The sequence below is a fragment of the Silene latifolia genome, chromosome 9, assembly GCF_048544455.1.
Source record: "Silene latifolia isolate original U9 population chromosome 9, ASM4854445v1, whole genome shotgun sequence".
Lineage (NCBI taxonomy): Eukaryota > Viridiplantae > Streptophyta > Magnoliopsida > Caryophyllales > Caryophyllaceae > Silene > Silene latifolia.
The window spans coordinates 12,388,118-12,410,467 of NC_133534.1; the positions used below are offsets into that span (position 1 = coordinate 12,388,118).

Consider the following 22,350-nt stretch of genomic DNA (forward strand, 5'->3'; position numbering starts at 1 on the left):
ACAGTGGTGACACTACCAAGGGCAAAGTCATCAACAATGAAAATGTTCATGAACGTGAAAGAAGTCAACCAGAGTCTCTGAGCATCCATGCAAATCGTAATTTACTAAGCACAGATACATGCATTATTACTCCTCTTACTGACTTTCAGAATTGCATTGCTGATTATGTGTCGTATAGTAGAGGAAAACATACCGATTTAGCCAGGTATATATATATATATATATATATATATATCTCCACTAATGTACAATATTTAAATTTAAAATGTTTTGTATCCTGTTTTGAGTTAACACTGGTAGTCCTGAGCCAGGGAACTTCTTGTGCATGTGGGTGAAATTTCTCTTCGGCGTATTGAAATGGCAACGCTACGATAATCTAAGTATTTAACGAGTGATGTGATCGATTGTTGGGCAAAACTTTTGAATGCCAAGGAATCTAGAAGAAACTCTCTAGAGCCATATCGATTTTTTTTCACCACAGCTGTGTGTGTAAGTCAAATATTTATATAAACTTATTTCAACAAGTAAATTTTGTAATGTTTTTTCCCTTGATTAACATCGAAAACTTTACTTGTCTTGCATGCGAGATGATGCTTCAAGGAGAACTGGACACTTTGTTGAAAATTTTATGGTGATTAAGGATATAATGAAAGAAGAGTTTACCCAATTCTCGGTTAACCGGATAGAATTGATTTGGTTAGCATCGACAATATACACTCTTTCTGCATGTTATTTTTAATTTGCTTGTTGCCTAATTAAATCTTTTAAAATCTACAGTTCTTCTTCCCAGTTATATATAAAAGGCATAACCATTTACTAGTCATTGACAGCAACAAGTATAAGTTCATCATCATTGATAATGTGCATCGTGACGGAAAACCAGAAGAATTTTTCCACGATAGACCACTGTCTTTTGTAAGATTCTATGCTCTCTTTTGCTTAACAGCACTACATACTGTTCCTATTCATTATTGTAAATGTACAATGACCTTACATAGAGTGTACCTTCCCCAAAAAATTTGTGTCTGTCTTAATTTTCTTATTTTTGTGATATTGTAGCTCATAATTATTAGTGTCCTAATGTTTTATTGCCCCCCTTCTCTGCCAGCGTAATGTTCTAGTAGAATACTTGAAAGACATCGGTGTTTCAAAGGTAAAAGTTGATCGCATTAAAAAACTGCAGCCTATTCTTGCAAAGATGAAGTGGAGAAACAACACTAACAAGACTGATTGTGGTGTTTACGTTATGAGACATATGGAGACATTTAAGGGTAATCTAAATTGGACCCGTGGGCTTAAAAAAGGCGATGTGAGTTTCAGAAGTAATACAATTATTTTTAATACATAATTCAGTACACATTTGTACATGTTCTAACCCCTTGTTTTCTTTACTTTCCTAGGATGCTCCCCTACTGATTCTGCGGAAGAAATACATTTCATATATGATTTCAATAGAAGGCTATGTATGTTTTGATGCTTTACTAAAGAAGGCAATGGATTTCCGTTCAACCCCACTGCCATGGGAAGAATATGACGATGAAGATGAGGAAGATGCTGAATTGATGCTGTAAAAACTTTTTTAGTTTCGTTTGTGACATGTGTGTGAGTAATGTAACATATATTGAGGAAGCTGCGAGTTGAATGATACGTGCCTAATGTATAGTCTTTTTAGCCTATTTCAGCACGTATTTCTATGCATTTTCATATTGTTTTCTATGGTATTTTGCCCCGACTTGGCTACTTTGGTTCGTTTTGTCCATTTTGTAGAAATGAACGCGAAAGTAGTGGAATCGTACCATTTTTCGTCCTTTTTGCATGCATTTAGAGGAGACGGGATTTTCCTGAGTGAGATACTGCATTTGGAAGCGTCGTGGCACGCATTACGAGGCATTTAGGCAAGGACGTGAGCTGAATTGAAGTCAAGTCACTCGATCGAGCTGTTTTCCACTCGATCGAGTGGTTTCTACATCCCAGAAGTGGTCGATCGAGTACTTTGTACTCGATCCTTAAGCTGCACAAAGACCTGTTACTCGATCGAGCAGCTTTCCAGTCGATCGAGTAGAAATTGCTGAAGAATTGGTCGATCGAGTGGTTTTAATCCACTCGATCGAGTGGTTTCGTTGGTTTTGGGCTTTAAACAGCCCGTGAGTTGTTTATTTTCGCTAAACTTATTTTGTTTGCTATTTAAGCACGCTTTACTAGGTTAATTAGGATCATCTTTTCATCTACCAAACTCTCTACTGTTAACATTATTACGTTGCTTCATCCTTCTCTACTGTTACTTTAATTCGGGATTGTTTCACTTGGAATTTATGTTCTTTACGCCGGATTTCTTGGATTGTAATTCCTTCTCTCCCTTTAATAATAATTATTCAATTGTTTGCTTTTATTACTTGTTTCGTTGCATTTACTTCTTTGCCCTAATTTTCCTTATTGCGATCTATTGTTATTTCATTATGTTTTCTGCTGGAATTTTAATTGCTGTTAGTTTACTTAGCGATATGAGTAACTATTTAAATCCCTTTCATGTTGGGATTAGGGAATCTGCGGTAGAAATATGACGATGTAGTAAATGAATTAGATGAATTAATTGTGAGACCCTGTCACCATAGCAATTTAACTGTATTTATCCGACCTAGTTGAGTGCACGCTTCTATGTCACCCTTTAATCTGGCTGAAATTAATCCTGGATCGAAAGATTGGACTAAATAGGCCTGCTATGAACAGTAGACTACCCTAATGAGGACGAAAGTTTAGTTAGTGGTATTTTAGGATAGAAAGTGGACCGAAAGGACCTTTTAACATCCGTCTTACATTAGTTCGTCTGAGTCATTTACAGCTGAGTTATTGGACTACCGTAGTGAACCGAAATCCCGACATGTCCCTCTCTTCTTGATAGTTTAAACCGATTTTTTTTCTGCCCTTATTGCTTTTGTTTTTATTTATTTTCCCTTTAAATCTCGTAGTTTAGAAATCAATTCAACAAAACCCCCCATTGTTACTTTAGGACCAGAATTAGGCAACTGTTAATTACATTACCTCCCTGTGGATTCGATACTCGACTGCCTCTGCTACATTTTAGTTGAGACCGTTAGGTTTTATCTTTGATAGGGTTGCGATAGCCGTGTCAAATTTTGGCGCCGTTGCCGGGGAGGCAATTGTTTAATTTATTTGTTGCTTTATTTTAGTCCTTTTTCAGTCTAAGGGACATCCGTTCCTTAGACTATTCTTATATCTTGTTTGTAGTTTCCTCTTATGCGCAGGTCACAGGGCGGTGAATTATTGCCTTATAATCTTGAACTTGAGAAATCCTTGTGCGAGTTGAGGCGATCACAGAGAGTATTGCCGACAGAGGAAGAGCTGAGTACTCTGTCTAGTTATTACGAGAACGCTTTGTTTGAGGAGAATCCACCTTCATCTCCAGTTTCCAATTCATCAGTTGAGACAGTCACTTCTCCAGACTTTCTAGAAATGGCTGAAGAAGCAACTATTGCCAGTCACTCTGAGCCGACAGCCGCAAATCTCTATAAGGGGTTTGTATTACCAGGGGAGGCGAGAAAATTCGAGCCGAAGCCAGCTTATATCAATCTGGTTGAGAAAAACCAATTTGGGGGAGCTGCAAATGAAGATGCAGCTAAGCACATGGAGACTTTTATCGATTATTGCTGCTCCATACCTCCACTTGCTGGCGTGACCCAGGATCAGATAAAAGAAACCATGTTTATTTTCTCACTCCGAGATGCTGCAAGGGAGTGGTACAGGGATTTGGACCGGGAAGCTCATGGTATAACTGACTGGAATTCGCTGGCTTTAGCATTTTACAAGAAGTATTTTTCTGCATCGAAGACTATTGTCATTAGAGCTTAGATCACGAGCTTTAAACAAGGGCCTGATGAGAACTTTCATGAAGCATGGGTCCGTTTCAAGAAGCTGGTGCGAACCATTCCGCATCATGGGTTTGAGAAGTGGAGTCTTTGCAATCAGTTCTATAATGGGCTGTACGACGATCAGAGAGCTATTTTGGATGCTGCTGCCAATGGCCGATTTGCTGAAAACATGGGAGAGACTAAAGGGTGGAAGATCATTGATGATTTGGCCACCCATAAGGCTGAATATGGGAACTCCAGAGGCAATCAAAGAAGAGCTGTTGAATCTTCTTCTGTAGCTGCACTAGAAGCTCTTACTGCGAGATTTGACAAATATGAGTTGGGAGGAGCTTCCAAAGGAGGGATGTATCGGTGAATCTTTGTGTCGAGACGGTCCTTTCGTCTGTCGAAGATGTGGAGCTGAGGGGCATGTTTCTGAGAATTGTCCCAGTCCTTTTGAGCAATGTGCTGCCTTTCAACATTACAGGCAGACGAATACTTATTATGAGCCAAATGTCCATCCCAATTTGAGGTGGACAAGCCAAAATGTGCTCAATTCTATTCCTCCTCTGAACCAGCAATAGCAGCCGTATATTCCTCCACATAAGAATCAACAAGGCTATCAGAAGCCTCCGTCTTTTAATCCTCCTAACCATGGTGCATCATCTTCCGGTGGGGTGAGTGAAATGGGTGAGCTTAAGTCTATGATGCAAGCTCTTACAAAGCAGATTCAGCTGAGCGATCAACAGAAGGACGCGTCTATTAAGGCACTTGAAACTCAAGTTGCCCAAATGGCCGTAAATCAATCCTAAAGAAAGCAGGTGATGCGGGTTTCTACACCAAAAATAAAATACCTAGATTACTGCTAACGAAGTCAGCGGCAAGTAGGGTCGATCTCCACAGGGAGGCTTAGTTGCTATTTATCTGTCTAGTTGGTCTGTCTAGGGTGTCACAGAAATAGGGGTTTTGAATTGATTTAACTAACTAGAGACTAAGCGTGGGAAATGAATAAGAGAATTAACAGCAAGAGAAAAGGGAGTATGCTAGGAGTCGGTCCACCGTGGCAGCTATCAGATCTTACTATCGGGAATATTAAGGCGATTAGACTATTGATAAGAAGAGCTACGGTCGTCACCTTTCGGTCCTTAAACCGCCCTAGAGTGTAAACAGCTTAACTTTCGCCCTCACTGCAATACCCTATTGTAATTAAGTAAGCCTTCCCTTCCAATCTTTCGATCTAGGTCGGGGTTGACTAAGTTTATTGGTCTCCTGCATGCATTCATTCGACCGGATAACAGTTAAATTGCCTAATACAATTCTTATCGCAGGGCTAATCTATTTAATACAGTTAAAGCATTGCTACCACGGCTTCCCTAATCCTAACATACTAAGGGAAATTAGCTAGACATGGAATTAATAAGAACAATAAATAAAAAGGGAGAGGGAATAATAAACATTAAATAAAAAGAGAGAAAAGAAGAAAGAATTACTGAATTAAAGAGATCCGAGAAATGAACGGGAATAAAAGTAACAAAGTGTATAGAGAAAAGAGAAGAGCAACGTGATCCTTGGATGATTACAAATGACATCCCTAACTCCTATTTATAAAAAAATAGGAGTAGGATTAAACCTAATGACGGAAAATAACTAAAAAGCCCGGCCCCGTCAAAGATAGCCACTCGATCGACCACTTAAATCACTCGATCGAGTGAACTTGACTTTCGAAGCACTCGATCGACCTAGAATAGTGCTCGATCGAGTAAGGCTATAAAGGAACTGGTCGATCGACTTAGCAAATAGCTCGATCGACTAATTATTGCACCTAGAACCACTCGATCGAGTAATAAATCACTCGATCAAGTGAAACTTGACTTCAAAGACTTATAATTCTCGTTAATTTGGCCTTAACTTGTCCTTTTAGCGCCCGAAACACCTTCACGCATCCCAAGACAGCAATATTCTCCGCTCCAAATCGTCTCTTCCTCCAAATGCATGCTAAACGGACGGTAAATGACTTGATTTATTTGCTTTCGGTCCATTCCGTAAATAAGACAAAATAACCCAAAGTAGCATATTCGGGGCATTTCGTAGCATAAAACCACGATAAAAGCATAGAAATACGTGCATAAAATAGGCTAAAAAGACTATATAAAATGCACGTATCAAATCTCCCCAAACCAAACCTTTACTCGTCCCCGAGTAAACTCAAAACTATACGCTAATGGAACGGAAAAATAACTCAGAGCTAGCTACAAATGCCCACTTAAGCCAATTTAATGCAAGCAAACTAACACTTATAGCTAAGCAGTCAAATGCAAACGAGTTATAGGATGTTTATAATTAAGCTGAACCGTCGACCTTGCAAGACCTTTAAAATCGGACTCTCACGGGTCACTCTTCTCTCATGAAGCAAAGGGTAGGCATATATGTATAAGAGAGAAAGAAAAATAGTCGCTCACCTAGACTACGACCCACATAAACATGCATGCAACTAATATGATAGACAATTCTAGCTACCGTACACACATTCCAACCAAACAAGGTCCTGTCACAGCTGAGGGCTTACAAAAATATGGCAAAGTGAGGCAATGGGTAAGAAAAGGCAAAACATTTATGGGAATGTGGAGGTATAGGTGATCAAGCTAGTACCTAAACAAAACCATATGAGACATATCCATTCTTAAGCAATTATGAATAAAGCACATGCCCTTCATTTGGCATAAAATCTCACCAAACCGAACTAGAAATACTCCTCAAATGATATAAGATAGAATATAGGAGTGAAACCGACTAACAAACAAACATTTTTTTTCTTTTCTATTTTTTCGTTTTTCATTCCTTTTTTTTTTCGAATTCTTTTTTCTTTTCTTCGAATTTTTTTTCTTTTTTTTTTTCTTTTTCACGTCTTTTTTCATCATTCTCCTTTCCTTCATAAATTACCAGCTCCAAATCAATATGATATGAGCCAAGATTTGATACAATAAACAGTATACCGCAGAACAATCTAAACTAGCTTGACAAGGCAGGCTAAATTTGGGATGTAGTTAAGGGTCAACTGGCAAATTTGGCTAATGTGGAGTTTATGGGTAAAAATGAAAGAAAGGGAAATTGTAAGCACCTCCCTGCATGTGACACCAACCACTAACCCGAATGTATGAAGGCAAAAAGCAATTGAATTTCATATACGTGCAAATTGATGATACATGTTATGCAAGGAGTAACTACTCACAATCCTACATGAAACTGGTCATAAATGACACCAGCTTATAAGGCTCTAAAACTCAGAAATTGTAAGTAGGTTGCCAAAAATTCAGGTCAAGTCTATTCGTTCAGCTAAATTAAACATTAACTCGTAAATTATGCAAAAGACAAAGCTAAAAGATAACAGTTTAATGCAAGGCTTAAGCAGAAAGACAAATGCAGTGCAATTTCATCATGGAAATCCACCGTTCCGACTCAACCTATATGCTAAAATAAACGTGAAATTTTTGAAATTTTTAACAATTTTTTTCTCAATTTTTATGGAATTTTAAATTTTTATGAAATAAATAACAATGCAAGCAGAAAATTAAACGTGATTACTGAAATGCAATAAAAACAATATGCAGACACAGATATGGATGCATAACCTCCCCAAACCAAACCGTACAATGCCCCCATTGTACCAAAACATGGAAAGGAAATGCAAACTAAAGGAGGAAAAGAGTAAAAGCGGAAAAACTCACAAAATACGCGAAAATAAGGGACCTCCCCAAACCGACCATGAAATGGGAGGTTGCTAAGGGCCCGGAAAACCGTCTCAGGAAGCTAATCCAAGTCAACAATACTCGATAGCAAGGGATAGTGGCTGATCGAGTGAACTGGGCGTTCAAAAACTGCTCGATCGAAAGGTAACTAGGTCGATCGAGTGGTTTCTCATCCTGCAGGTGGTCGATCGAGTAACATCTTCACTCGATCGAGTGGATTCATCAGCAAAGGTGCTCGATCGAGTAGAAAAACTACTCGATCGAGCGGATCTCAGCGTGTTCCTGCAAAATGCAATAAAAACAGCCCGCAAACTAACAAGACAAGCATACTGAGAAAGTTTATGGTATAAAACCATTTATTACAACTGAAAGTAAATAAAAATGCAAAATAAAATCGCCGGGTTGCCTCCCGGGTAGCGCTAGCTTCAGTCAGGTCCCAGCTCGACCTTCTTTTTCTTCGAGCCCTCTAATTAATCGCAATCAAAACAGCTCAAAGCGCGCAGCAACCTGTCAAATAGCTGCGCATGTGCTACACAACAGCATAAGTAGCACCAAAGTGGAATCAAGAAATAGGAAATGAAATTAAACAACCGTTTGAGTCTAACAAATTTCCTATGTGAGCTCCTAAATTTATCCACAAAATAAAGGAGCGCGGGAGCAATTGTCAATAAGATGGGGCTCCATTTCAGATTAACAGTTTTGAAATGATGAGGACGGTGAAAAATCTTTAAATTAATCGACCACATGAGAGGAGGTATAACTTTAAAAGAAATAGCGCGAGTCAAACGAGGCAAAATACTATTAGAACAAACAATAATAAAATTATAGTTTACTACCTCAGATCGGTCGCACTCAATGACGGAATCATAGGTAAAAGAGTTTATTACCTCTTCCGTGCTAGGAGCAATTACCGTCTCAGCTGCTTCTTCATCAACCTCCTCAGTGGAATCCATCCCGTAGATCGCAGCTTCAAGTGTATCCGACTCGGCTGTGAATAGGGGAGGTTCACCGTAACTTTCATCATCGTCAAACTCGTCATCCAAAATGAACCCAAGTGACGAATTAAAGCTCCCAATGGCCAAATCAGTCGATCGAGCAAAATACTCACTCGATCGACCAACTTCCTCCCGCATCTCACTCGATCGAGTAACAAAATCACTCGATCGAGCACTTCCCTCATGCATGTCACTCGATCGATAAGAAATATTACTCGATCGAGGACTTTTCTTCTGTCTGTGTGACATCCTTGCATACACTCTGGAAATACGATAGAATTTCGTCATCCGAAATATAGAAATCATTTTCAGCATTGGGCAACGCGGGTTCTTCATGGGAAAAACCGCTCTTGGTCAAGCACACCTCTTTTGGTTGCCGAGCAACCAACCCAAAGTGATAACCGAGCAATTTGATCGCAACTCAGCAATTTCGGTGACTTGAGCACCCATATGTCTACCAAATTCCAGAACTAAGGATCTCAGCTCCGTGATTTCTTTTTTCTGTACATCACGAGGATCTTGTTGCGGTGGCCATTGATGGGGTAGATGTGGCGGCACAACTACGGCTGCATTGTGCTTAGCAGGACCACATCCCCAAGACTTCTTCCTTTCCCAACTAGCAGGTTTCTCAGCTTGGGCTTCGAACTGAGCAATTAGTCGGGAGACAGATGTCATCTTGGCAAGAGGGAACGAAGGTACTCAAGCCTTCCCTTCGATAATCTCCCTCAGTAGCCTGTCTAATAAACCTGTGAGCCTATCAAAACAGCACTAAAGAAAAAGATAAGAACAGCCTCAAGGTACTTAGTCTTCCCTTGAGGCGAAAGGACAACAAAATGAAACAGATAAAAAGCGTCGCCTCCCCGGCAACGGCGCCAAATTTTGATGCGGTCGTTTCTACACCAAAAATAAAATACCTAGATTACTGCTAACGAAGTCAGCGACAAGTAGGGTCGATCTCCACAGGGAGGCTTAGTTGCTATTTATCTGTCTAGTTGGTCTGTCTAGGGTGTCACAGAAATAGGGGTTTTGAATTGATTTAACTAACTAGAGACTAAGCGTGGGAAATGAATAAGAGAATTAACAGCAAGAGAAAAGGGAGTATGCTAGGAGTCGGTCCACCGTGGCAGCTATCAGATCTTACTATCGGGAATATTAAGGCGATTAGACTATTGATAAGAAGAGCTACGGTCGTCACCTTTCGGTCCTTAAACCGCCCTAGAGTGTAAACAGCTTAACTTTCGCCCTCACTGCAATACCCTATTGTAATTAAGTAAGCCTTCCCTTCCAATCTTTCGATCTAGGTCGGGGTTGACTAAGTTTATTGGTCTCCTGCATGCATTCATTCGACCGGAGAACAGTTAAATTGCCTAATACAATTCTTATCGCAGGGCTAATCTATTTAATACAGTTAAAGCATTGCTACCACGGCTTCCCTAATCCTAACATACTAAGGGAAATTAGCTAGACATGGAATTAATAAGAACAATAAATAAAAAGGGAGAGGGAATAATAAACATTAAATAAAAAGAGAGAAAAGAAGAAAGAATTACTGAATTAAAGAGATCCGGAAATGAACAGGAATAAAAGTAACAGTGTATAGAGAAAAGAGAAGAGCAACGTGATCCTTGGATGATTACAAATGACATCCCTAACTCCTATTTATAAAAAAATAGGAGTAGGATTAAACCTAATGACGGAAAATAACTAAAAAGCCCAGCCCGTTGGCATACCCACTCGATCGACCACTTAAATCACTCGATCGAGTGAACTTGACTCAGAAACAGCTCGATCGACCTAGAATAGTGCTCGATCGAGTAAGGCTATAAAGGAACTGGTCGATCGACTTAGCAAATAGCTCGATCGACTAATTATTGCACCTAGAACCACTCGATCGAGTAATAAATCACTCGATCAAGTGAAACTTGACTTCAGCAGCTTATAATTCTCGTTAATTTGGCCTTAACTTGTCCTTTTAGCGCCCGAAACACCTTCACGCATCCCAAGACAGCAATATTCTCCGCTCCAAATCGTCTCTTCCTCCAAATGCATGCTAAACGGACGGTAAATGACTTGATTTCGCTGCTTTCTGGTCCATTCCTGTAAATAAGACAAAATAACCCAAAGTAGCATATTCGGGGCATTTCGTAGCATAAAACCACGTTAAAAGCATAGAAATACGTGCATAAACAAAATTTGATGCGGTCGTTTCTACACCAAAAATAAAATACCTAGATTACTGCTAACAGAAGTCAGCGGCAAGTAGGGTCGATCTCCACAGGGAGGCAAAGTTGCTATTTATATGTCTAGTTGGTCTGTCTAGGGTGTCACAGAAATAGGGGTTTTGAATTGATTTAACTAACTAGAGACTAAGCGAGGGAAATGAATAAGAGAATTAACAGCAAGAGAAAAGGGAGTATGCTAGGAGTCGGTCCACCGTGGCAGCTATCAGATCTTACTATCGGGAATATTAAGGCGATTAGACTATTGATAAGAAGAGCTACGGTCGTCACCTTTCGGTCCTTAAACCGCCCTAGAGTGTAAACAGCTTAACTTTTGCCCTCACTGCAATACCCTATTGTAATTAAGTAAGCCTTCCCTTCCAATCTTTCGATCTAGGTCGGGGTTGACTAAGTTTATTGGTCTCCTGCATGCATTCATTCGACCGGATAACAGTTAAATTGCCTAATACAATTCTTATCGCAGGGCTAATCTATTTAATACAGTTAAAGCATTGCTACCACGGCTTCCCTAATCCTAACATACTAAGGGAAATTAGCTAGACATGGAATTAATAAGAACAATAAATAAAAAGGGAGAGGGAATAATAAACATTAAATAAAAAGAGAGAAAAGAAGAAAGAATTCTTGAATTAAAGAGATCTGGAAATGAACAGGAATAAAAGTAACAGTGTATAGAGAAAAGAGAAGAGCAACGTGATCCTTGGATGATTACAAATGACATCCCTAACTCCTATTTATAAAAAAATAGGAGTAGGATTAAACCTAATGACGGAAAATAACTAAAAAGCCCGGCCGTCAAAGATAGCCACTCGATCGACCACTTAAATCACTCGATCGAGTGAACTTGACTCAGAAACAGCTCGATCGACCTAGAATAGTGCTCGATCGAGTAAGGCTATAAAGGAACTGGTCGATCAACTTAGCAAATAGCTCGATCGAGTAATTATTGCACCTAGAACCACTCGATCGAGTAATAAATCACTCGATCAAGTGAAACTTGACTTCAACTTGACTTATAATTCTCGTTAATTTGGCCTTAACTTGTCCTTTTAGCGCCCGAAACACCTTCACGCATCGCAAGACAGCAATATTCTCCGCTCCAAATCGTCTCTTCCTCCAAATGCATGCTAAACGGACGGTAAATGACTTGATTTTTTGCTTTTCTGGTCCATTCTGTAAATAAGACAAAATAACCCAAAGTAGCATATTCGGGGCATTTCGTAGCATAAAACCACGATAAAAGCATAGAAGTACGTGCATAAAATAGGCTAAAAAGACTATATAAAATGCACGTATCAGCAGGGTCATTTACTGACTCAAAATGAGAAGAATCCAAATGAGACGGTACATCTGATAGAATTGAGAAGAGGTCTTTCTTATGAGGGACCAGAAAATGTAAATCGATCCAGGAAGTCAGAATCGTGGTGAGGCAGTGTTGTTGTTAAGAGAAAAGGGCTAACGACAAAGGAATTACTCGATCGACTGAAATCTGGTGTTCGATCGAGTAGAACTGAAGATGAAAGTCCTCGATCGAGTGGTTTTTCCACTCGTTCGAGTGAACAGGAAGAACAGGTTTGTCGATCGAGTAGTTTATCTACTCGATCGAGTGAAGCAGAAAGTGGAGTTGGTCGATCGAGTGGAAATTTTACTCGATCGACTGACATTGATGAAGGAACTGCTCGATCGAGTGAGCAAATGAGTCGATCGAGTACTATTGATGACGGGAAGCTTATTCGAGAGCCTGTTAGTGCTCGTGTAAGCGATATATCACCGGAAAGACCTCGTTCGAGAGGTAAGAAGCGTCCAAAGGATACTGAACTTGCTCCGGAAGACACTTTGGAAGAGAGAAACAAAGGACTCGAGATACCTATCACGGTTCCTTTCCCGAGGAAGCTGCAAAACACGAAAGCTAATCAACAATTCGGCAAATTTGTCGAACTTCTGAAAAGCTTGGAAGTCTTTGTGCCTTTTCGAGTTCTTTGACAAAGGTACCCTCTTATTTAAAATTTATGAAAGAAATTTTGAGTCGTAAGAGGAATATTAATGACAGTGAGACCGTAGCTTTGACTGAGGTAGGGTCAGCCCTATTTCAAAATAAGTTACCTCCTAAGCAGTCAGACCCGGGTAGTTTTTCGATCCCTTGTCATATCGGCATGCATTTGGTTGATAACGCGCTATGCGATTTAGGCGCTAGCGTAAGTGTCTAATTACCTTTGTCTCTGGCTAAGAGACTCGGTTTGACAAAGCTGAGTTGCACCAACATGACTGTTCAGATGCCGACCGTAGTTTATCACGGCCACTAGGTGTAGTAGAAGACGTACCTGTTCAGATCGGGAAATTATTTATTCCCGTAGATTTTTTGTCTTGGAAATCCCCGAAGATGCACACACACCTATTATTTTAGGGAGACCATTTTTATCTACTGCCCGTGCAGTAATAGACGTCGGGGGTAAGACTTTGACCTTTCAGGTAGGGGATAAAGAGCTGATTTTCCATCAGTCTAAGTCCCGGAGGGCTCCCATGCAAGCTCAGCCTTGCAATGCCCTCTCTTCTATTGTTCCTATTATTGACACTCCAGATGAAAATTTGGAGAAATGTGCTGCTATTGTTAACCCTCCGCCTCAGACTGAGAGCAATAAGGAGGAAAGTTCGTCTGTTTTCCTTGCTGTAGGTACAGATGAAAGCAAAGGAGTTGTCAAAGGACATGGTGCAATCATTATCAATCAAACTGGAGATGTTGACGCTAAAGCTGGTGATAAAGGAGCAAGGACGAGGAAGGTTCACGCTTATGTGGATGTGAACTACTCCCCTCCTACCGTTTCAAGTGATTACTCATGCTCATGGAAGTTGAAGAGGACAGTCAATGTTGCTGAGGTGACGTCCTCCAGTCAGAAGCCCACCAAGGGGCTACTGAAATTTGATGGGAATTAAACGGGGAAATGGCCCGTGTAACACTTTGTAATAGATAATTTTTTATTTTCCTTTGAATTTATTTTATTGCGTTTTTAATTAGGACAATTATTTTTAGACAGTTTTTAGCATAAACGTAAGACTATAGACTGTGCTTTTGCGTATTTGGTATTTTGGGAAATTTTTGGATGTGTTTTTTATGCAGGTTTGGGGAAGTTTCACGCATCCCGAGGAGGAAATGACGAAAATTAAAGAGTTTACACGAGAAAAGAGCTCGATCGAGTACTTTTTGTACTCGATCGAGTAAACATATGGTCGATCGAGCAGTTTTACAAGTCGATCGAGTAAAGCAAAATGAGGGATTGGTCGATCGAGTAAAATTTTACTCGACCAAGCAGCTGGACCACAAAAGTGCTCGATCGAGCGGTTTAAAACCACTCGATCGAGTGAAATGAACAGTGTACAGGGAGTTTTTCGCCTTAAACTCTTATGTTTTTGTTCTAACTTTCATTTCATCCCATTTTTCGTCTAACAAAACCCTAATTGCGATTTAAACTCCCCCAAATCCCCATTTTCTTGCCCAAATCACCAAACCCGCCTCCTACATTTCATTGTTTGCATATTGATCTTCAAAAGACCCTTAAATTCACCCTTATTTGTGTTCATTTTCGCGGTTTTAAAAGGGTTTTCGGGTTTTTCGACTGAAAATCCGCCATTGTTGCTTGTTTATTTGAGGATTAATTGCAATTGTAGGATCAATCTCATCAAGTAAGCATTTCCTTCACCTTCTTTGTTTTTTGATTTCGATTAATTGGAATTTTATGAGAAAAATCGATTTAGGGTTTGAATATCCATGTTTAGTCGAATTCTTTTCGACTTGTCTGTGTTTATTACCCTTGCTTAGCTTACTTGATGATCATAATTCCCCTTCCTCGCTGTCTTGCATGCTTAATTCGAAATTCACCTGATTTTTGTGGTTTGGTTCAGAACAGTCGAGTTTTTCGACTGTCACTTGGGTTATTGCTGCTGTATGTTGCCTTGTTAGCATCTTTGTTGCGATTTTGCTGCTGGTTGTTAACTGAAATCGCACTCCCATCGATGCTTAGCCATGTTTTCACTGAACCTTTGCACATAAACTGCGATTAGGGTTGTTTAAGTCGAATTTTTTTGACTGTCAGACGGGTTCATATGCTTTCATGCTTTACTTAACTTCAATCAGTGTTTACTGCTATCCCGTCCCCTACTGCTGCTTACATGCTGAATTTCGAAATTTTTGAGGATCATTGGGAATTATTTGCAGTAAAGTCGAATTTTTCGACTGATAGGGCATTCACATGCTGTCACATGCTGGTTTTACGTGTTGTTTTAGCCACGGTTAGCAGCTATTTTCTTATCATGCCCTTTTCCTTGCCACAGGATGGAGTCTAGTACTTTGCCTACTACCAGTACCACCTCCAGTCCGTTCTTGAGTGAGTCAGTGGCCCCTGCTGTTGCCACTACCTCCACCTTAGTCACCACTGCAGCCCCAGTTTTCCTTGTTTCAGCTGCAGGGACGGTCTTTGCTCCAGCTAGCTCAGCTGGAAGCCCAGTTCAGGCTGCCACTTCCACTACGGTCACCACCACAGCTAGCACTGCTGCTAGTTCCTCTTCAGTGGTGGCCCCAGCAGCCACTACATGTACACCAGCCTCTACTTCTGCACCTATGGCGGACTCACCTGCGGTTGCAGCTGCCTTCAGAGCTGCTTTGGTTCCTTACACAGTCCGAGAGCGGGTCGCTGCCTTGCGCTCCAGAGACCGAGGCCGGGGTCGTAGGCAGTCTTGAGCTACGCCAGCTCCTGTTGCCTCTACTCCCGCTCCTAGCACTTCCACAGCTGCTGCTTCGGCTTCTACTTCAGCTGCCGCTCCGTCTACTTCTGAGACAGTTACAGTCCGAGGGGACACTTCCCTCGACTCCCACCTAGACTACCAACAGGTATTATTCGTCAACGCTTTCCATCGTACGAAATTCTTTAGCTTGGTCAAGTGTGTACATGTGCCTTCCCGATTTTTGGATAAATCGGGATTAGAGAAACTCGGTATTTACGAGTCAGTCTGTACTTTACTACGGGGCACGGGGATGCCTGACCTCATTACCATGAGGGGCCGTACCTTCTTAGAGCTGAGCCTTGAGTTTCTCAGCTCTTTTACCTTCTCCTCAAGGGCATACGATCGACCCCGACGTTTGTCGTCTCCTTCCGGTTGTTTAACTTAGGACTTTTCCGATGCCTCTAGCGGAGTTTGGTAGGTTACTTGACCTTACCTCCTCGGGTGTGACGTCGGACTCGAGGAAGGTTTATCGTCGAGGTTTGGCGGTGCCGGCCCGGACACCGTTTCCGGGAGCGTAAGCTCCACCAGTCCACCATCCCCCGTTCGTTGTTTTCTTAGACGATGGGGAGCTCTATTTTCGGCCGAAAGGAGCCGAACAACACTACCAACACCGAACTCTCCATCCTGGGCGGTTTTCTGAACGTCGACTGTGAAGGTCCTTTTACCTTCAACATTGCCTACCTCACCGCCCAGTACCTCCACGGCCAGGGGAAGAAGGAGGCGGGAACCATTGCCTGCGGTGGCATAGCCACCATTCTTGCCCATCGCCTTTTCCCCACCTGGCCACGTGACTTGCAGTACCTCGAGTGGGAGACGTCACTGAGTCTGGCTGCCATGCTCGCTCAACATTAGCTTACCCCGTGTAACACCCCGTAATTTCGGACCGTTAATATATTGCGGAAGTAATTTATTAATCAAGTAAAATTTGATATTAATGTATTTGAAGTAATAATAATTCAAAGAAATATAATTTTATTATATTTTGAAGTAAAGTATTTATTTTGATAGTTTCGAAACGTTTAAAAATAGTTTAAACCATGTAAAAACTTTTTATTTCGAAATAAGGGCATATCGGGGAAAAATGACAACTCTATTGAAAATTGGGCAAACGATTTTGGAAATGGGTCATATGAATACTCAATTTTCTTGTAATCTCGTGTTTAAGAACTTTGGTCTTGTCGGAATTTGCATTTGACAAACGGTTCTAATTATTATCGAAACGAGCCAAAACCGACTCGTAAAATCCCGACTAAAACCCGCTCCCTTCCTTTTTTCCTTTCCTTTTCCCGCGGCACCTCCTTTCCCCTTCCTTTTTCTGATTTTTCTTTTCCTTCTTCATTCTCTTGAACCTTCTACCAAAAACCACCATTTTCATCTTAATCCAAGCTAAATTCATCATAATTTATTCGTTTCTTGTCGGATTTTCGCATAATTTATATTTCCGGAATCCTCTCTTCGAGATCTACAACCTAGTATGTTTTAATTTCAGTTTTCATTAAGTTGTTTTAAGACGATTTTGGGCAAATTTCGGTTTTTTATACTTATTATTGTGTTTTTATTGTTTATTTAGGTGAAGAATTGGAAGACGAGTTTGGGGACTCGTATATTGTTGAAGATAGTGGTTAGTTGCGTGTTAGGGTTTGGTATTCAAGGTTCTAATTGGTCATTTTCTAGCTTAAGGTAACATATTTCGAGTTACTCGACGAATAATCGTCACATTCCTTGCTTTTTGTATGTTTTTGTGATTTTTGTTTGAGTAGTTAATTTTCACATGATAAAATGGGTTGCATGCATGTCTTTTGTTAATTTAAATTCTCATAATAGTATAGAAATAGAATGGGAACGATTAAGTAATGCTTAAAACGGAGTTAAAATGAACAAAAACGGAAAAATGGAGGAGTGGGGGTGGCGGCGGCGAGCCGGCAGCCCGTGCGAGCCCACGGCAGGCCCATGGCTGGCCCGGGTCAGCCCGTTGCTTGTTTCGCGGTTTTCATGCAATATTTATCATTTCGGGTTCATTAATGTTATAGTTAGTATAAGTTACATATGAGTACACTTTTGAATTGAATCATATTAGTAGTAAAAATTATGTTAATGGTAAAAATTATGTTTATATTGGTAGTTGCACATGTTAGGGTAGATTATAAAATGAAATTGTAATGATTAGGCTCAAAATGAATTTTATAGCGATAATTGTAATGTTTTGATGATTGTGCCGAAAACTGAGCCTTAGTCCCTTTGACTGATTCGATGTCAGTTAATTGAGTGATTGGTCACCGCAATTTAACCGCACTGTCGCAGTGGGGGTTGCGGGTAAAAATTCGGTTGGATGAAATTTTATATGAATTGGATAATCGGCCTTTTTCTTGTTTTAGGCCATTTATCAAGCTTTTAGTTCACATGTATAGTTGGTTGAATTTAATAGTTTCTTATATTGTAGAAACGGCCCTAGATTCCCTGAAGCCTTTAATATTGTTAATATTGCTAGAATTGGTATTGAATACTTCTTGCAGGTTGTTGTGTTTGTCATAGATAGGTCTTTATAGTCTCTGACGAGTATATGTTCACTGCTTAATAGCCTTTGTGTTCCTGACTTGGTGGGTTTATATCTAAGTTGGGGCATGACCTCGTTACTTATTTTGATAGTAAGTGGTCAGCTTAAGTACTAGCCAACCCTTTGGTGGACTCCTTAGGGTACTCACTTTGTTTTAGAAAAATTGTGGGTCTTGGGTGCGGTGATGTGTATCCGCATGTCTAGGTCTGCGCAGATTTTAGGCTAGGGTTGTGTTGTGTCTTGGCCATGATTTGATAGAACCTCTGAGCCAAGATACCGGTTTGATTACCTTCCCTACCTCGTGGTATAGACTCGAGTTACAGAGTGTCTATTGACGGTGCTAAGAACTTATGCCTGTCTTTGATATATTGCCCTTTCTTGTATGGTGATTTTATGAATTGTAATAGGTGAGATGTAAGCCGGTTACAATTGATAAAGTTTGGATTACTATTTGTAATATGTTTCACATGATAGTTTAATTTGGTCAGTTTAGGGGTCATAGGTTAGAATACTTGATAATTAAATTGTTTATCATATTGTTTACATGTTACATTAAATATGACGTTTCGTGGCTGGGAGGACTCGAAGTTACTCCCCACTGAATTGTGGCTTTCGTGTTTGTATTAAATGCGATTGACAGGTTGAAGATGATTAGATGGGGTATACAGACGAGCTAGTGAGCAAAAGGACCTTGGACCTTGTTTGGCTAGTTTTTGTAGAAACCTTTTAACTTTTGGTTGTGTATATATTTTGAAGGGACATATGTCTCCCTCTTTGATTTTGGTTTGTATCATTATATTTTCTTATCGTTAGCTATGGCATGTAAATTAGTTGTTAGCTTTTGCAGGTTTTGACACTCTTCTCTCGGAATTGTTTGTGAATGGTTTAGGAAAGTTTTAAAAATTACAGGTTTTGTCTAGTTGAACCAATTACAAACATATCCTGTCAGTTTTTCTGTAGATTTTACGGGTTTATTTAACGCTAATTATGAGGGTGTCACAGTTGGTATCAGAGCTTGTTGCTCCCGACGCACGTTTGTGCACCCCACTTAAAATCACTTGACCTTTAAATAATAAACTAGAGAGATGGGTAGGATGGGTAGATTTAGGATTTTATGTGGTAGGATGTTTGTGATTGCTAATTGTTAGGTACTAATTAATTTTCTCTTTTGTAAGATGGCTCCGCCAAGAAGAATTGATGATGCTCTTTTACTAGTTCTTACTCAAATTCTCCAAAACCAACAAAATCAGCAGAATCAACAAGCTCCTCCTCCTCCGCCTCCTGAGGGTACTCCAGGCACCTATACTTGGGTGGCTAATCAATTAACCCGAATCAACACTCCCACTTATGGTGGAGAGATTGATCCAGTTGCTCTTACAGGGTGGTTTCGGGAGTTAGAGAAAAGCTTCACGTTGTATGATGTTAAGGTGGAACATAAGGTGAAGCTGGCATCTCACTTCCTAGTACGAGAAGCAGATCGATGGTGGTCCATGACTGGGCCTACCGTTTCATCTGTACCAGGATTTGACTGGGAACGTTTCAAGGAATTAGTGGAGGCCCGATTCTATCCGCAAGAACTTAAGCAGCAGAAGTTGAAAGGATTCATGGAATTAAAGCAAGGAAGCCTTCCTGTTCAGACCTTCACTGATAAATTCAACGAGTTGGCTCATTATGCAACTAGATTGGTGAAGGATGACAATGAAAAAGCCTTCTTTTATCTTGAAAAGCTCTCTCCTAAAATCAAAAGCATCGTTCGCCGAGACTCCACTAGCTTTGTTTCAATTTACAACGATGCTTTATGGGCTGAAAATTCCCTGAAAGACATTTAAAATGAAGCTCGTGCAACCAGTTCTAATCTTGGCAAGAGGCCTTTATATCCATCTTCTAGGCCCTTTACTCCTTCACCTAGGTTCACCTCTTCTCCCTCTGACCCAAACAAGAGGAGATTTGTTTCTACTGTGCAAGCTAACCGGGGTGGTCAATCTTCAGCTCTTAACGACAATAAAGGTACTAAAGACCGAATGTGCTATAACTGTAAGAAACCAGCACATCCTGGTAAATGCTTCGTTGATCCTATTATATGCTTTTCATGCAAAAAATCGGGCCACAGGGCCAATGTTTGCCCGGAGAAGAAGGTGACGACTCCTACTACTCCTGCCGCCCCAGTGAGGCCAGTGAGGCCGAAGGGCCGGATTTTTGTCATGAGCCGAGCAGAAGCTGAGGCACATCCTGATATCATTACTGGTACATTTTCTATTTTTGATGTTCCTTGTTTGGTACTATTTGATATGGGTGCCTCTTTATCTTTTATTTCAATAAAACTCTCCGATAAATTATCACTTGAATCATCACAAGAAGAAAGCACATCTATATCCTTACCCTCTGGTGATGTCTTTTCCTGTTCTAAAATCTATCCTGAAGTCCCTATTTCTATTACGAGATCTATATTTCCAGCAAATCTTTTCCAATTTCCGCTTGAAGAATTTGATGTCATTTTGGGCATGGATTGGTTACATACTTATCATGCTCGATTTGAATGTCGAGATCAGAAAATAATTCTTACAAGCCCTTCAGGTCACCGTGTGTCTTATCAAATGGTTAAAAGACAAACCAGTACGAAATTAATTTCTGCTATGAAGTTTGTCAATGTGATGAAAAAGGGTCATCAAGCCTTCTTGTGTATGGTGACTCCTTCTGATTCTTCCTCTCTGCCTCCTAAAGAGAACATTCCCTGTAGTATGTTAATTTCCCGATGTTTTTCCTGATGAGCTACCGGGAATTCCTCCTTGAAAGGGAAGTTGAATTTACTATTGATCTTATTCCTGATACCGGCCCTATTGCTAAAGCTCCTTATAGGCTGGCACCGTCTGAAATGAAAGAGCTGAAGACTCAGCTGGATGATTTGATTGTCAAAGGTTTTATCCGACCTAGCTCTTCACCTTGGGGTGCTCCTGTTCTCTTTGTAAGAAAGAAGGATGGATCTATGCGATTATGCATAGATTATCGTGAGCTTAACCGGGTTACTATTAAGAATAAATATCCTCTTCCTAGAATTGATGATCTTTTCGACCAACTCCGTAGTGCTTCTACTTTTTCTAAAATTGATCTTCGTTCGGGCTATCATCAAATTCCAGTCCGAGAAGCTGATATTCTTAAAACCGCCTTCAGTACGAGATATGGTCATTTCGAGTTTATGGTGATGCCATTCGGTTTGACCAATGCTCCAGCAGTATTCATGGATCAGATAAACCGTACTTTCAGAGAACACCTCGACAAATGCGTTGTAGTGTTCATTGATGACATCTTGATCTATTCTAAATCTGAAGAAGAACATGCCAAACACCTTCGTGCTATTTAAGAGATTTTGCGCCGTGAAAAATGGTATGCTAAATTCTCTAAATGTGAATTCTGGTTATCTAAAGTGACCTTCCTTGGGCATGTCATTTCTAAAGAGGGCGTTATGGTAGATCCTGCCAAAATTGAAGCCGTTGTTGATTGGAAAAGTCCGACCAATGTTTCTGAAATCCGTAGTTTCCTTGGCTTGGCGGGTTACTATCGGCGATTTGTGAAGGATTTTTCAAAGATTGCTAGTCCGATGACTCAGTTGCTGAAGAAAGAGTCTAAATTTGTGTGGTTTGAAGAGTGTGAAAATGCCTTCCAGGAATTGAAAAAGAGGTTGACTACCGCTCCGGTGTTGACCTTACCTGAAGAAGGAGTGGACTTTGATGTTTACTGCGATGCTTCTAAGCATGGTATAGGTTGTGTCTTGATGCAAAAAGGGAAAGTTATTGCGTATGCCTCTCGACAGCTTAGAGTTCATGAAGTTAACTACCCGACTCATGATCTTGAATTAGCTGCGGTGGTGCATGCTTTAAAGATTTGGAGACACTACCTTATTGGAGTCCATTGCAACATCTACCTCGACCACCAAAAGCCTGAAATATCTCTTTACCCAAAAAGAGCTGAACATGAGACAAAGAAGATGGTTAGAATTGGTGAATGACTATGATGCCGATCTAATTTATCACGAAAGAAAAGCTAATGTGGTGGCTGATGCTCTTAGCAGAAAATCCTGTCATTCTTTGAATTCTTTTCAGGAATTACCTCTTGAACTTGCTTTAGAACTTCAAAAATTAGGAGTAAGCCTTGTAAAAAGGGGCTCTCATCATCTTG

The 22,350-nt window shown here is 40.4% G+C and overlaps 1 non-coding gene across 1 annotated transcript; it reads right to left on the reverse strand.

The window, feature by feature from the left end:
- Positions 1-3,852: 3,852 nt before the first annotated feature.
- Positions 3,853-3,959, reverse strand: LOC141603633 (small nucleolar RNA R71). The gene has a single exon (XR_012525495.1). It is a non-coding gene; the product is annotated as a small nucleolar RNA R71 (small nucleolar RNA).
- Between the last annotated feature and the right edge of the window lie 18,391 nt (positions 3,960-22,350).